This window comes from Cervus canadensis, chromosome 2 (assembly GCF_019320065.1).
Source record: "Cervus canadensis isolate Bull #8, Minnesota chromosome 2, ASM1932006v1, whole genome shotgun sequence".
NCBI lineage: Eukaryota > Metazoa > Chordata > Mammalia > Artiodactyla > Cervidae > Cervus > Cervus canadensis.
In genome coordinates, this window is record NC_057387.1 from 19,175,513 (window position 1) to 19,191,353 (window position 15,841).

General features: G+C 43.6%; 1 protein-coding gene and 1 long non-coding RNA gene across 2 annotated transcripts in view; one reads left to right on the forward strand and one right to left on the reverse strand.

Annotated features, from left to right (window-relative positions):
* POGZ (pogo transposable element derived with ZNF domain) overlaps positions 1–269 on the reverse strand; it is a 57,729-nt gene extending 57,460 nt beyond the window's left edge. The window contains exon 1 of the mRNA XM_043458278.1: positions 171–269. The gene's annotated coding sequence lies outside the window, so the exon portion shown is untranslated. The remainder of the gene's footprint in view (positions 1–170) is intronic.
* LOC122434682 lies at positions 173–7,050 on the forward strand. The gene is made up of 4 exons (XR_006267442.1): positions 173–282; positions 657–782; positions 2,346–2,579; positions 5,232–7,050. It is a non-coding gene; the product is annotated as an uncharacterized LOC122434682 (long non-coding RNA).
* Positions 7,051–15,841: the final 8,791 nt, after the last annotated feature.

Below are 15,841 nucleotides of genomic sequence, written 5' to 3' on the forward strand. Positions count from 1 at the left end.
AAACAAAGCTCTGGCTTGGAGGCCCAACCATTTATTTTCCCGGAAAAGAGACCTCTTTTTAAAAACCCAGGTCCCATCCCCCGCCCCCAGAACCCCGACCCCTCCCAGGCCTCGGGTAACTTTTCCCTCCAGTTTGGTGGAAGGTTACATTAGAAGAAAATAGTCCCTACCGTCTAGAAACTTTTCAGGGGAAAAGAGGGCGTTTGACGTGTGGGTGGGTGTGCGGACAGCGCCGGCAGGAGCAGCAGGAGCGGCGAACGCCCGGGGCTGGGCTGCAGACGGGTGCGGAGGCGCCAGCGGCGGGGGCGGGACGGGGCGGGGGTACGCGAGGCGGGGCGCAGGGGAGAAGATAGCCCTGAAGTCTCCCAAAGGGCAGTGGCTGCCGGCCCTCCTCGGTTGAGCAGCCGCTGCCCGCGAGGGGGCGCTGGCGGCCGGGGAGTTGAGGACGGGGCCTTGGTCTCCCGAACCCGGTGAATGGCTGGGGTTGTCAAGACTCGGCTTTTTTTGGATCATTTCTTTTTGTCATGATGCTCTTTTGGCCTCCGACTCCGTGAAGGGAGCCATATTAAGAGTGCAGAAGAGGTGACCTGGAGGAAAAATTAAAAGGCGAGTTTTAAACATAGAGTCTTTCTTTTCTCTCTCTCAAATTAATTTAGATGTAAATTACATTTGGAAAGATCAGGCTCCAAGGCTCTCATTTGCCCTCACCAGATACTTAGAATAAGATTTCGGTGTGACAGTAATTTTGCCAATGGAGGTCGACTCCCCAAAACATCACCCTGGTAAGTAATGAACATTTCCGTGGGTTATGACTTTGAGGTTTTGTTTTACTTCATTCTAATAAATGGCCCTTCTAAAAAAGTGGTAAGATCACAACTCAGCCCAGGTTTAATTAAGATTATTTTTGAAAAATCTCGATGGGTAGGTAATTTACCTAGTTTCTCATTCAGATTTAGGAAATTTTGCTTTATTGCTGCATGCATTTCTAATTATCTTTTGCCACGCAGTTCTTAATGTGGATGGAACACAGCCTCTCTCTTTCCTGGTTGGTATGTCAACAAACATTTGAATGTTTAGTTCAGAATACTGTTGGGTATTATGGATTAAATAATCTGACATACTTCTAAATTTCATCAGAAACAGCATTTATGTATACATATAGTCTATATCGGGCTTCCCAGGTGGCAGAGTGGTAAAGAATCCGCCTACCAGTCCAGGAGATGCAAGAGATGCAGGTTTGATACCTGGGTTGGGAAGATCCGCTGGAGTAGGAAATGGCAACCCACTCCAGTATTCTTGCCTGGAAAATTACATGCACAAAGGAGCCTGAAAGACTACAGTCCATGAGGTCAAGAAGAGTCAGGTGCAACTGAGTACACACACACACACACACACACTCACACACACTCACATATCTATACCACCCTATACACCAGAACACGCACACACACACGTCTATACCACGCTATACACCAGAAATCTTTGTGAAATGTAAACTCCTCAAATTAGAGACCCTGTTTTATTTTGCAGTGAAATGGAGTTAATCTCTTTGCAGTGTTGTGTATTTTAAGATACCTAGGCTATAATAGGGACTCATTAAATGATAACTATTTATTATTTATCTAGATATTCTCCAAAGTGCTTTGCTCATGGCAAACAGTAAATACTGGTTGAATGAATGAACATGGCATGTTCCTTACTCTATGCGTAAGGAAAATATCAGGATGGGGATCCTGTAACGCGAAGCTGTCATCAATGAAGCTTAGCGTGGAGGTGTCTGCCCTAAAGCCCTTTCACCAGATGCAGGCTCTCTTGACCTTGGAATGTGGATTACTTAAAATGTTAGGGGGGAGAAATGTGTATATATATACTGACAAGGCTCTTGTCAGTATAGAGCTTGAGAAGTTTACTTAAATGTGGAAAAGCTAAGCTCACTTGACACAAATCAGGGGGGGAGAAGGTTTCTACACGTTATTCAAGTTATTCATGTCAAAAGCGATTAGTGGGCCCCAGCTTCCATTACATCATTCATTGGGAGAGTGTAGGCTGGGAGCTCTGCAAGTCACATGATTCCATGGAGGAATTAAGGCTGAATTTTCTTTTGTGTTTCTGCCCTTAGCTATATTCAGTAGTAAGCATGTTTGGAAAAGGTTAAAACAGAACATGGAGCTCTAGTTTATTTTAATGCTGTCAGACTGCTAAGCAGTGGAAACTTGCTGAAGAGATTTACCAAGCTGTTTCCTTAAAGACTTTAGTGAATTAATTAAAAGGGTTCTGAGAGATACAACATGCCAGACCCCTACTGGCTCGTAAAATTGTTCTTTCTGATTGATGTGACTTGACAGCGAAGCACAGCGCATGTAAAGCTGCAGGGGAATAAAACAAGAGCAGTGCTGATGTGCTCAGAAGACATCTAAGTGTTCCACTTGAATTGGCTGTGACCAGAGTCGGCTGGACACTGTGCTCATTTCCTTTGGCTCAAGTCCCTGAGCTCCACAGAAGCACAGATTTGGCGAGGTGCTGAACTCCTGAGTGAAAATGAAGTCACAACTCCAGAAGAGATTCACAGATTGCGATGTGTAGGTATTCTGTTTCACGTTTTAGTCATTGCTTTTAGAATGCCTGCTTTAAGATGGTCCTCAATTAGGGGACCATGCCTGTGCCACATGGTTTCCAGAGAGACTGAGCCAAAAGTGAACTGTGTTCTTTAGTAGACGAATATCTAAGACAAGTAGATGGATTGCAGAAGTATTCTAAAATTTTTAGCCAAATTCTGGGCAATGTTGGGTCTAACTGGTTTAGAAAACTCATTCTTTTTCAGCCAACAGTGAAGCCAACATTGTTAACAATATGAACCAACACTGAAAGCCTTCATCATTAATACATACCTGCAGTCAGAATTTGAATGTGACCTGGCCAAATATATTTACTCATTCAATGCTTATTTAAATAAGTGGTAGGCCTTGGAGAAACCTCAGTTCTTATAGTCTCTCATAGTGCTGTTCAGTAGGAACAGAATGTGAGCCACACATGTAATTTAAAATTTTCTGGTAGCCACATAAAGATATTTAAAAGAAACCAATAACATTAATTTTAATAATGTATTTTATGCCCACCAAATATATATATGTATCATTTTAATATGTAGCAATATAGAAATTATTAATATTTGCAGTCTTTATTTTGAATTGTTGTTCTAATTCAGTGTGTATTTTACACTTCGAGCACATCTCACATTGCCCTGCTCAGATTCTACACATGACTAGTGATGTTGGGCAGCCCAGGTCTAAAGGGAAACACAGATGAGTAAAGAGGTAATTTCAGTAAGATGTAATAAAGGCAACGATGAGATAAGTGTAAGGTACAATGGAAACATATAGAAAGGGCTTAGTTCCTTTAGTCTTCCACCTAAAATTTCCATACTTCTCTCTGCTCCTCTGTATTCTTCCTGCCGCCACTCTAATCCAAGCTAGCATCATCTCTCTCCTTGATTTCCACAACAGCCTCCAAAATTGTCTGCCTGCCTTCACCCATGGCCCTCTTTGCAGCTACAGTGGTCTTTAAAAAATGACCGTTTGGGACTTCCCTGGTGGTCCAGTGGCTAAGAATCTGACTGCCAATGCAGGAGACATGGGTTCGATCCCTGGTCCGGGAAGATACCACATGCTGCAGAGCAACTAAGCCGTGCACTGCAACTGTTGAAGCCTGCTCACCTTGAGCCAGTGAAGAGTAACTCCTGCTCACAACTAGAGAAAGCCTATGCGCAGCGGGAAAGACCCAGCATAGCCAAAAATAAATAAGTCAATACTTTTAAAAAATGTCCATCTGATAATATCATTCCCCTGCTTCAAACCTTAACTGTATGATGAATGCACATTGAAAAAATGTGAAATAATGGACATAAAACACCTGGCACAAGGCTTCTGCTCACTGTTTAGTTCTCCCCACATCTCCCTTTCGCTGTCTTATTTCTGTCTTTTCCCTCTCTGGCTCTGGAAGAACCATCTGCCTCTCACTTCCTTCTTCCTCTTATCACTTCTTAGTCTCTTATCATCTCAATTTTCTTTTTTCTTTCTTGTTTACCTCTTTCCTTTTCTCTCTCTCTCGCTCATGCTTTAGTTTATTACAATATAGAATTTAAACAGGCTTAAATTTTAGTGCTATAGTGAGTTCCCTGGTGACCTAGTGGTTAGGATTCTGGTCACGATTCTTGACTTTCACTACCGTGGCCTGGGATCATCCCTGGTCAGAGAACTGAGATCCCATTCCACAAGCCTCACAGCACAGCTGACAAAAACAAACAAAAAAATGTGTGCTGTAGTTATGTACTTCAAGTTCTTCATTTTATTTGTTTATTTGCCACTCGGCACGTGAGATCTTGGGCTTCCCAGGTGGCACTATCGGTAAAGAGCCCGCCTGCCAGTGCAGGAGACCTAAGAGACACAGGTTCAATCCCTGGGTCGGGAAGATCCCTTGGAGGAGGGCATGGCAACCCACTCCTATATTCTTGCCTGGAGAATCCCATGGACAGAGGAGCCTGGCAGGGTACAGTCCATAGTGTTGCAAAAAGCTGGACACGACTGAAGTGACTTAGCACAAACGCAGTCATGTGAGCTCTTAGTTCCCTGACCAGGGAATGAACCTATGCCCCTGCACTGGAAGCAAAGTTTTAACCACAAGACTGTCAAGGAAGTCCCAAGTTCTTCATTTTAAAAATTAGAAGAGATTGACTTTGTATCAGGATAAAATCAATATGCTTTTTATTTCAGCATGGCCTCCAGTTAACTCTTCTTATAGAGAACTTCTGTAGAAGCAAACGTATTCTCTCCTGGGAGGAAAGCAATCCCCTTTCATGTTTTGTAGAGGAAAATAATGATGCAGCTACATACACAGCATCCTCCTCTGGTGATCTGAAACAAGTCAGAGGGAGAACCCAGGTACCTGCCCGTAGCTGTGCCTTTCTTAGGTGGATTGCTGCTGCCTTCTGGCAGTAGGGCAGTGAGGCCAGTTAATTATTCAGCGTCAGTGAAGGTAAATAAATAAATGAATTACCTAATTAAATAAACCTTCGGGGTGCTAAAAGCTGGCAGTTTCCTTAACCACACACTTTTTTTTGAGGACCAGTTCTCTTGTCTGAAGGAACAGCCAACCCAGGCATATGGGTTTACCTCTAGGAAAGGGGATTTATGACTGTCTGCGTACTCATCTCTCTGTTTATGTCTCTGACATAGACCACGCTGCCAGTTGCCAGCGCTCTTTCTACCTCCACTGAGAACATGGAGAGATTCTGCAACTACAGAAGGAGGAAAGAAAGTTATAATTCAAGAAGGACTTCCTGGGCTTCCCTGGTGGTCCAGTGGTTAAGAATTCGCCTAGCAGTGCAGGGGACAAGGGCTCGATCGCTGGTCTGGGAGGACCTCACATGCCACAACCACTGAGCCCACACGCCCTAGAGCCTGCACTCCACAACAAGAGAAGCCACAGCAATGAGAAGTTCACGCCCCACAACTGGAGAGTAGCCCTCGCTTGCCACAACTAGTGAAGCCCACGTGGAGCAACAAAAACTCAGAGCAGGCATAAATAAATAAATAGGTATTAAAATTAAAAAAAAAAAAAGAAAGGACTTCCTGCTGTCAAGGCATAACAAACACCAGCACAAGACAAGTGAGGGAGAATCTTAGCTGAGAAAAGATGTTTCTGTTATAGAAGATGCCCCACCTCACCGCCCCCCATCCCAAGCCTAGCTTGAGGGAGGCCCTCCTCCAGGAAAGGCTTGGGTGTTCAGAGTCAGAATCAGCAGGCTTTTGTTGAACAGACAGATGCTGCATACAAGGCAGCTCCATGTACTTCTTTCTACTACACCCTTTTAATATTTGAACTTAAGAGAAACCTCCAACTTTTTCCCAAATGGAATTTTATTTTGAAATGAGATCCTGCAGCGTGAGGACCAACTACAGAAATACTTTAGTGTTAAGAGACCTGCACAGCCTGAAACATTTTTCCTAACTTGGACCACTGTTCCATGTGCATCCAGAGGCTGTACCGCAGCCTACACTAACAGCTTGTTCTTAACCTCCCACTCCAAAGATTTACTGAGAATTTCTTTCTGAGCAGAACTACTCTCGTAAAAGAAATAGTAGCAGCATGTTGTGTTAGTTAGGATAATTGCTATAATAGAAAGATCCAAGTAAAGAACATAGCTCACATACGGTAGTTTATTTCTTGCTTCTAGGGTTGTATAACTTTTGAACTGTGGTGTTGGAGAGAACTCTTCAGTCCCTTGGACTGCAAGGAGATCAAATCAGTCAATCCTTAAGGAAATCAGTCCTGAATATTCATTAGAAGGACTGATGCTGAAGCTGAAACTCCAATACTTGGGCCACCTGATGCGAAGAACTGGCTCATTGGAAAAGACCCTGATGCTGGGAGAGATTGAAGGCAGGAGAAGGGGATAACAGAGGATGAGATGGTTGGATGGCATCACTGACTTGATGGACATGAGTTTGAGCAAGCTCTGGGAGTTGGTGATGGACAGGGAAGCCTGGCGTGCTGCAGTCCGTGGGGTCTCAGTCAGACACAACTGGGCGACTGAACTGAGGGTTGCAGAGCAGCACTTCTCCCTGTAGCCATTTAGGAACCCAGGTTAATGAAAGCCTGCAAAAGGCATGGAGGAAACATCTAGGAGGTTTTTATGAATCTAGAAGTAGGGCTGTTGTCATTTTTTTGCTAAGTCATGTCCGACCTGGCGACCCCATGGACTGTAGCCCACCAGGCTCTTCTTGTCCACAGGATTTCCCAGGCAAGAATACTGGAGTGGGTTGCCAAAGAAAATTTTCATAGAGGATTGAGTCCCCAGGATGAGGGTGAGCGATGTGGAGCGTATCCATCCTACTTTCATCAACCTAGAGACCACTGATGGCCATTGGCATTAGTTACCATCCAGAGGATTTGATGCTGAAGCTGAAACTCTAATACTTTGGCCACTTCATGTGAAGAGTTGACTCATTGGAAAAGACCCTGATGCTGGGAGGGACTGGGGGCGGGAGGAGAAGGGGATGACAGAGGATGAGATGGTTGGATGGCATCACCGACCTGATGGACATGAGTTTGGGTAAACTCCGGGAGTTGGTGATGGACAGGGAGGCCTGGCATGCTGCGATTCATGGGGTCGCAGAGTCAGACACGACTGAGCAACTGAACTGAACTGAACTGAGAAGGATTTGACTGCTAAGGCCTGAAGGAACAATGTTGTGTTTATTGACTGTGTTCATCTCTCACACTCAAACTTTTCTTTCCATTCTCCCAACTATGTCTTAATTCATCACTTCCTTTAAAAAATATATATGTATTTGGGGGCACTTGGTCCCAGCCCCCAGTCACAGGATCTCTGATCTTTGTTGCAGAATTTGGGATCTTCAGCTGCAGCGCACTCAATCTTTTAGTTGTGGCATGCAAACTCTTAGTTGCGACATGTGGAATCTAGTTCCTTGACCAGGAATCGAACCCAGGCTCCCTGCATTAAGAACTTGGAGTCTTAGCCACTGGACCACCAGAGAAGTCCCCAGTTCATCATTTCTTAAACTATGTAAATAGCCCCCTAACAGAGGCCCCTACCTCTGTCCTCACCCACCCCCCAACCCCATCTAACATGTGACTCTCGCCGTTATACTTCAATAGTTCCTTGTCACTCACAGGCTTGAGTCAACTTTGCTGATAAAAATCCCATCAGGACATTCACATTCCAGTCCCTTCCTACCTCTTAGACCTCATCTCCTGGCATTGCGCCCTGGGCATTCCGTGTCCAGCTTTGTCTTCCCGGCACACTCTGTGTACTGACGTGCCTCCTTGCCTGGGATGTGCCATCCTTCCTGGGACTTGCATCCTTCCTGGGCCCACTCCCACCTGTCCATCAGTTCTCTCTTTAATGTCACTCCATCAGTGAAACCTTTCTTGATTCTCCTCAGCTTGGTGATGCACCCCTTCTTCAGGAGAATCATAATTGATTGGTAAGGAGTAGTTATCTCTCTAAAAAATATATTTTTCTCCCCTAGACTATAAGCTAAATGAGGCCCTAGAACATGTGTTTTCATTGCATATCTCAAGTGCTTCATGTGGTTTCTGACGAAGGGTTGGTATTCAGTGACGATTTGTCAAGTGAATGAATGAATGGTTTTTAACCTTTGGATCATTTAAGGATGAAGATGCTCTTTCTTGTCTGTCACCCACCTAAGAATAAAGGGTTTGGAACTTCCCTGATGAGTCAGTAGCTAAGACTTCATGCTCTCAATGCAGGGGACTCTGGTTCGATCCCTGGTCGGGGACATCCCATATGCCACAAGTGAAAATCACGCATGCTGCCACAAAGACCTGGCACAGCCAAAAAAAGAAAGAAGGGGAAAAAAAAGAGAAGGGTTTGAGGAAGATAGGACAGGAAGCTGACACAAGAACAGAAGAAATGAAAGTTGGATCTCAGAAGACTGTCGAATGAGAGGACTCTGACATGTCCGTGTGTAGGGTTGGATGGGCCATGTCAGTGCTGTGAGAGAGGAGACTGCTAGTCAGTACCCAGTCTTTCATGCCTCCTTACTGGCAGAGAGCCCTTATTCAAAGTGTCCATAAGCCTAGCTTATCAGAGGTGGTTTCTTGGAACAACCTTTAAAGACGGCTGACTTCGCTGGGAGGTCTCCCCTTTGCCTCAGCCTCATTTCTGCTGCTTAGAATGGATGTGGTATCTGCAGCTGCAAATCTTGTTACCAGGAGGCAACCCTGAGGATGGAAGCCATGGGCTAAGGAGAGCAGAGAAGAGATGTAGAAGGAGCCTGAGTCCCTACTAGGAAGGAGTCACCCTCCTGGGCCTGCCATGCCTATTCTGAACTTCTTCCCCATAAGAGAGAACTAAAATTTCAGTTTGTTTAAATCACTCTTACTAAGATTTTCTGTTTTATGTGAAAGTGTTACTTGCCCAGTTGTGTCTGACTCTTTGTGACCCCATGGACTGTAGCCCACCAGGCTCCTCTGTCCACAGATTTTCCAGGCAAGAACACTGGACTGGGTTGCCATTCCCTTCTCCAGGGGATCTTCCCGACCCAGAGATCAAACCTGAGTCTCCTGCATTGCAGGTAGATTCTTTACCATCTGAGCCACCAGGGAAGCCCAAACTAATCCCAGCTGATACAGAGGAGATATTTACAGAGTCCTCATACATCAGATATTTCATGCATGTTACCTCTTCATAGCTTCATGATAGTGCTATAAAGGTTGTCCAGCTTGCTCCTTGTCCAACTGTGCATCATTGGGAAAGTTATTTCACCTCTCTGTGCCTTAGTTTCCTCATCTGTAAGATGAAGAAAACACAATAATAGCACCTCCTCTTAGAGTTATGAAGATTGGACAGTTCCCATATGTAAAATACTTAGAACTGTGCTTGGCGTGTAGTCAGTGCCTACTCTTGCATGCATGCTCAATCACATCTGACTCTGTGACCCTATGGACTGTAGCCCACCAGGCTTCTCTGTCCATGGGATTTTCCAGGTAAGAATACTGAAGTGGGTTGCCATTTCCTCCTCCAGGGGATCTTCCTGACCCAGGGATAGAACCCGCATCTCCTGTGTTGGCAGGCGGATTCTTTACCACTGAGCCACCAGAGAAGCTGGTGCCTACTCTTAGCAATTGCCTTATTAACAATAACGTAATCACATTCAGATGCCTGACTGTAGCTCAGAAAACTTCAGTAACTTGTCAAAGGTGACACAGTAAGTGGCAGAGCCAAGCTGCAAACACAGGCCTACATGAATCTTAAAGCTATGCATTTCTCCATGCACTTTCAGTTCCGTTCAGTTCAGTCACTCAGTCGTGTCCAGCTCTGTGCGGCCCCATGAACCACAGCATGCCAGGCCTCTCTGTCCATCACCAACTCCCGGAGTCCACCCAAACTCATGTCCATTGAGTCGGTGATACCGTCCAACCATCTTATCCTCTGTTGTCCCCTTCTCCTCCTGCCCTCAATCTTTCCCAGCATCAGGATCTTTTCAAATGAGTCAGCGCTTCGCATCAGGTGGCCAAAGTATTGGAGTTTCAGATTCAACATCAGTCCTTCCAATGAACACCCAGGACTGATCTCCTTTAGGATGGACTGGTTGGATCTCCTTGCAGGCCAAGGGACTCTCAAGAGTCTTCTCCAACACCACAGTTCAAAAGCATCAATGCTTTGGTGCTCAGCTTTCTTTATAGTCCAACTCTCACATCCATACATGACCACTGGAAAAACCATAGCCTTGACTAGATGGACCTTTGTTGACAAAATTATGTCTCTGCTTTTTAGTATGCTGTCTAGGTTGGTCATAACTTTCCTTCCAAGGAGTAAGCGTCTTTTAATTTCATGGCTGCAGTCACCATCTGCAGTGATTTTGGAGCCCAGAAATATAAAGTCAGCCACTGTTTCCACTGTTTCCCCATCTATTTGCCATGAAGTGATGGGACTGGATGCCATGATCTTAGTTTTCTGAATGTTGAGCTTTAAGTCAACTTTTTCACTGTCCTCTTCCACTTTCATCAAGAGGCTCTTTAGTTCTTCTTCACTTTCTGCCACAAGGGTGGTGTCATCTGCATATCTGAGGTTATTGATATTTTCCTGGCAATCTTGATTCCAGCTTGCTTGAAGATTCTTGCTTCCTCTAGCCCAACGTTTCTCATAATGTACTCTGCATATAAGTTAAATAAGCAGGGTGACGATATACAGCCTTGACGTACTCCGTTCCCTATTTGGAACCAGTCTGTTGTTCCATGTCCAGTTCTAACTGTTGCTTCCTAACCTGCATACAGGTTTCTCAAGAGGCAGGTCAGGTGGTCTGGTATTCCCATGTCTTTCAGAATTTTCCACAGTTCATTGTGATCCACACAGTCAAAGGCTTTGGCATAGTCAATAAAGCAGAAATAGATGTTTTTTGGAACTCTCTTGCTTTTTTGATGATCCAATGGATGTTGGCAATTTAATCTCTGGTTCCTCTGCCTTTTCTAAAACCAGCTTGAACATCTGGAAGTTCACGGTTCACGTATTGCTGAAGCCTGTGGGTAGGCTGCAGGGTGGAGGGCAGGAGACTGGATGGATGAATGAAATCCTGCCTTTTGCTCTTGTGTGACCTTGAGTCTTCCCCATGGAGCCAACATCCATCTCACCATCTTGTGGCCACAGGATTCACTGTGAGGTCTTGATAAGAAGTGATGAGGAGTCCAATGGGGAGAGCTAAAGCCAGCCAAGGGCTTAGCTCAGCCCACCATGGGAGGAAGATGGGGAATTTAAGGAGAAGGAAGGCAGCAAGCAAGTTCAAGGGAAGCATGCTTAGCTCGACTTCTCAGTTCCAAGTCCCCATCCTTAGATCTAAGAGTGTCAGCCTCCCATAAAAGTGAGGCTCAGGAAACTCTAAGCAGTTGATAAGACCTTCTTAAGCATGATATGGGGCTCTCAAGAGAAGAAATGGAAGATATAATCCCTTCCCTCAAGGAACTTGTCATACAGTTATCCATTTGAGCAGTCAGCAGACAGAACTGTATATGGTTAAGGGCATGACTCTTTAACAGAAAACAGAATTGTATATAGTTAAGAGTTAGTCTGAAAGTGGAAGTCACTCAGTTATGTCTGACTGTTTGTGACCCCATGGACTATATGGAATTCTCCAGGCCAGAATACTGGAGTAAGTCACTGTTCTCTTCTCCGTGGGATCTTCCCAACCCAGGGATTGAACCCAGGTCACCTGCATTGCAAGTGGATTCTTTACCAGCTAAGCCACCAGGGAAGTCTGACTGTCTGGGTGTGAATTCTGTCTCTACAATTTGCCGTGTGACCTTGAGCAACTTATTTAACTTCTCCGTGCTCTGGTTTCCACGTTTAAAAGAAGGGTGATAATACCACCTGCTCATTGAGTTCTCATGGCAAGAATACTGGAGTGGTCATGATCATGGCATCCAGTCCCATCACTTCATGGCAAATAGATGGGGAAAAAGTGGAAGAAATGACAGATTTTATTTTCTTGGGCTCCAAAAGCACTGCAAACAGTGACTGCAACCATGAAATTAAAAGATGCTTGCTCCTTGGAACGAAAACCATGACACACATAGACAGCGTATTAAAAAGCAAAGATATCACTTTGCGACAAAAATCCATATAGTCATGGCTTTTCCAATAGTCATGTATGGATGTAAAAGTTGGACTATAAAGAATGGCTGAGCACTGAACTGATGCCTTCGAATTGTGGTGCTGGAGAAGACTCTTGAGAGCCCCTTGGACAGCAAGGAGATCAAACCAGTCAATCCTAAAGGAAATCAACCCTGAATATTCAGTGGAAGGGCTATGCTGAAGCTGAAGCTCCAATACTTTGGCCGCATAAGGCAAAGAACCCACTCATTGGAAAAGACTCTGATGCTGGGAAAGATCGAAGGCAAAAGGCGAAGAGGGCGGCAGAGGATGAGATGGCTAGCACCACCACCTCAATGGACATAAATCTAGGCAAACTCCAGGAGATAGTAAAGGACAGGGAAGCTTGGTGTGCTGCAGTCCATAGTGTTGCAGAGTCAAACACAACTTAGCAACTGAATAATAATACCACCTGGGCTTCCTAGGTGGCACTAGTGGTAAAGAATCCTCTTGCAATGCAGTTGGCCAGGTTGGATCCCTAGGTCGGGAAGATCCCCTGGAGGAGGAAATGCAACCCACTCCAGTATTCTTGCCTGAAAAATTCTACAAACAGAGGAGCCTGGCGGGCTACAGTCCAGGTGGCCACAAGGAACACACACGCATAATAACACCTACTTTATAAGATTGTCATGAAGATTAAATGAGGTAATATATGTAAAAAAATAGTGTCTGACATATAGTATAAATGCATAGTGTGAAAGTCACTCAGTTGTGTCCAACTCTTTAGGACCCCATGGACTACACAGTCCATGGAATTCTCCAGGCCAGAATACTGAAGTGGGAAGCTGTTCCCTTCTCCAGGATATCTTCCCAACCCAGGGATCAAACCCAGGTCTGTCACATTGTGGGAGGCTTCTTTACCAGCTGAGCCACCAGGAAAGTCCATAAACACATGTGTTGTTTAAATAAATATATACAATTCGACAGTTACAGATAACATATAAATGAAACACTCCTTTTGTAGTTTAGCACTATAAAAATTCAAAAACAGGAAAAATCATAGGAGAAAAGAAATTTCACTATTTTAGTGGAACCAAATAATGGACAGAGATGTGGCTTGGATCCAGGCCAAACTATGGAGGCAGAAACTGGCATGGTCAGTGCTACAGATGAGGTGGGGGTGAGAAGGGATGGTCAGACAGTAGAACTGGGGAACAGGGAGAGATAAGGTTGAGGTCTGATTACATAAGACTCTGAAAGCTAGATTTGCTTTAATGGGCGATGACGAATGGTTGGAACATTTCATGATGAATGTGGTGTATTTGGAAGATTCATCTGGCAGATGAAGATTGGAGAAGAGAAAATTAGAAGGAAGGACAATTAGGAGGCCGTTACAAAAATTCTGGCTTGAGGTGGTGAGAAGAGAACCTAATTTAATATTGCTTTAGACATGGAGGAGATGAGGGGAAATTTTGAAATATAAGGTTTTATTTATTCTTTTAATTTTTATTTTATATTGAAGCATAGTTGATTAACAATGTTTTATTAGTTTCAGGTGTCTCTCAAAGTGATTCAGTTATACATATACATGTATCTATTCCTTTTCAATTTTTTTTCCCATTTAGGTTATCATAGAATATTCAGTGGAGTTCCTGTGCTATACAGTCAGTCTTTGTTGGTTGAGATATATGGTTTTTAATTTATTTAAAAAAAAATAAAGGTAAGATATACTTAAAGTTGAGCTTCCCTGGTAGCTCAGCTGGTAAAGAATCTGCCTGCAATGCAGGAGACCCAGTTCAATTCCTGGGTAGGCAAGTTCCCTTGGAGAAGGGATAGGCTACCCACTCCAGTATTCTTGGGCTTCCCTGGTGCTCAGCTGGTAAAGAATCTGCCTGCAACGCAGGAGACCTGGGTTTGATCCCTGGGTTGGGAAGGTTTCTTGGAGGAGGGCGTGGCAACCCACTCCAGTATTCTTGCCTGGAGAATCCCTGTGGGGAGAGGAGCCTGGTGGGCTACAGTCCATGGGGTCACAAAGATTCACACATGACTGAGCGACTAAGCACAGCATAGGATGGCATACTTAGAGTTAAAAAAATCGAATAGTACATAAAGGCATAAAATGAAAAACAAAATCTCCCTTGTCTTCCTCAACTCCAGTCTAGCTTCACAAAGGCAACCACTTTTAACAGTTTCTTGTGTATCTCAGATGAGTTTTAAGCACATAGCTATCAATAAACAGTTGACTCTCTTTTTTCAAGGAGGTTACGTGCTATAATGTTGCCTCCAACATTGAATTAGCAAATACCATTGCTCCTGGGGGGAAATACAGGGAGGGTTCTTGCAAGCCTCTGATCAGAACATTTTCAACTAATAAAGTCATAACCTTGTTTTGTGTGTGATTCTGTCGAAAGACACCTTATTTAATGACTATTGTTTCATTAACATTGAACGTGTGACTAACAGCCTTCTAAATCCTGCCTGAAGGAAGCTTGTTTAACACCTGCTTTCTCTGTAGGGCACAGCTCAGCCTTCTTGCACCTGGAAGCACTTAAGCAGTACCGTTGGGGGCCACTGAAAACAGTGAAGTCACAAAGACAAACCTGGAAAACACGGCATTGAACAGACCGTGGATAGGACGCTTGGCAGGATGAGAGCTGAAAAAGAGGCAGAGTGTTGCCCTGTTGGACCTCAACTGGGAACGTAACTGTCCCAAGACTCAGATTTGTTGTTGCTCTGGACTTGTCTGGGAATGACCATGAAAGCCTTATGAGTACTGATTGAGGAATTACAGCTAAATTTTAGTAAGGAGGCAAATTGACAAATACAGAACTGGCAAATCATAAGGATGAACCAAATGTAGAGAGAGGATCAGTTTCTCAGCCCTGTGACTTGTCCAGCCACCCAGATTGCATTCGGAAGGGCCTTGAGCTTGCTTTAATGCTCTGCTGTTGTTACTCTCCTGAAATTCCTAACTTAAAAAAAAAAATTATAGTTGATTTACAATATTGTGTTAGTTTCAAAGGTACAGCAAACTGATTTGGTTATATATATACTATACATACTTTTATATAAAATAAAATTAATAAAATATTTATTTTATATAAAATACAGATTATTTTCCATTATAGGTTATTAAAATATATAAAATATAGTTCCCTGTAATATACAGTAAACCCTTGTTGCTTGTTTTTATCTATTTTATATATAGTAATGTGTATCTGTTAATCTCATACTCCTAATTTATCCCTTCCCCCCACCTTAAATTCTTAACTTTTGAACAAGAGGCCTCATGTCATTTTCACTTTGCACTAGGTTACAAATTATGTAGCTAGTCTTGTCTTTATGTTTGTGTATGCATATTTAATTGCATAAAAGAGGTCATATTATAAATACCCTTCTTTTTTTCCTTCTTATATTTTCCTTTTTCAAAAACTCAATCTTTGGTGGTATTTTTATATAGACATATAGAAATCTACTTTCATCTTTTTAACATCTGTGGTATAGATGTATCATGACTTATTTTTCAAGTCTCCAGTTACTTTGGACAATACTTTGTTCATGAATTTTTGCTTTTAGGAATTATGCCGAAAGAACCACCCCTGTTAAACATACACACATGCTTTGGCATATCATCCAGTTATATTCATACACTAAACTAGCAGTAGAATTGCTGCTACATTGAAGTTTATTTGTATTTCAAATAATGATCAT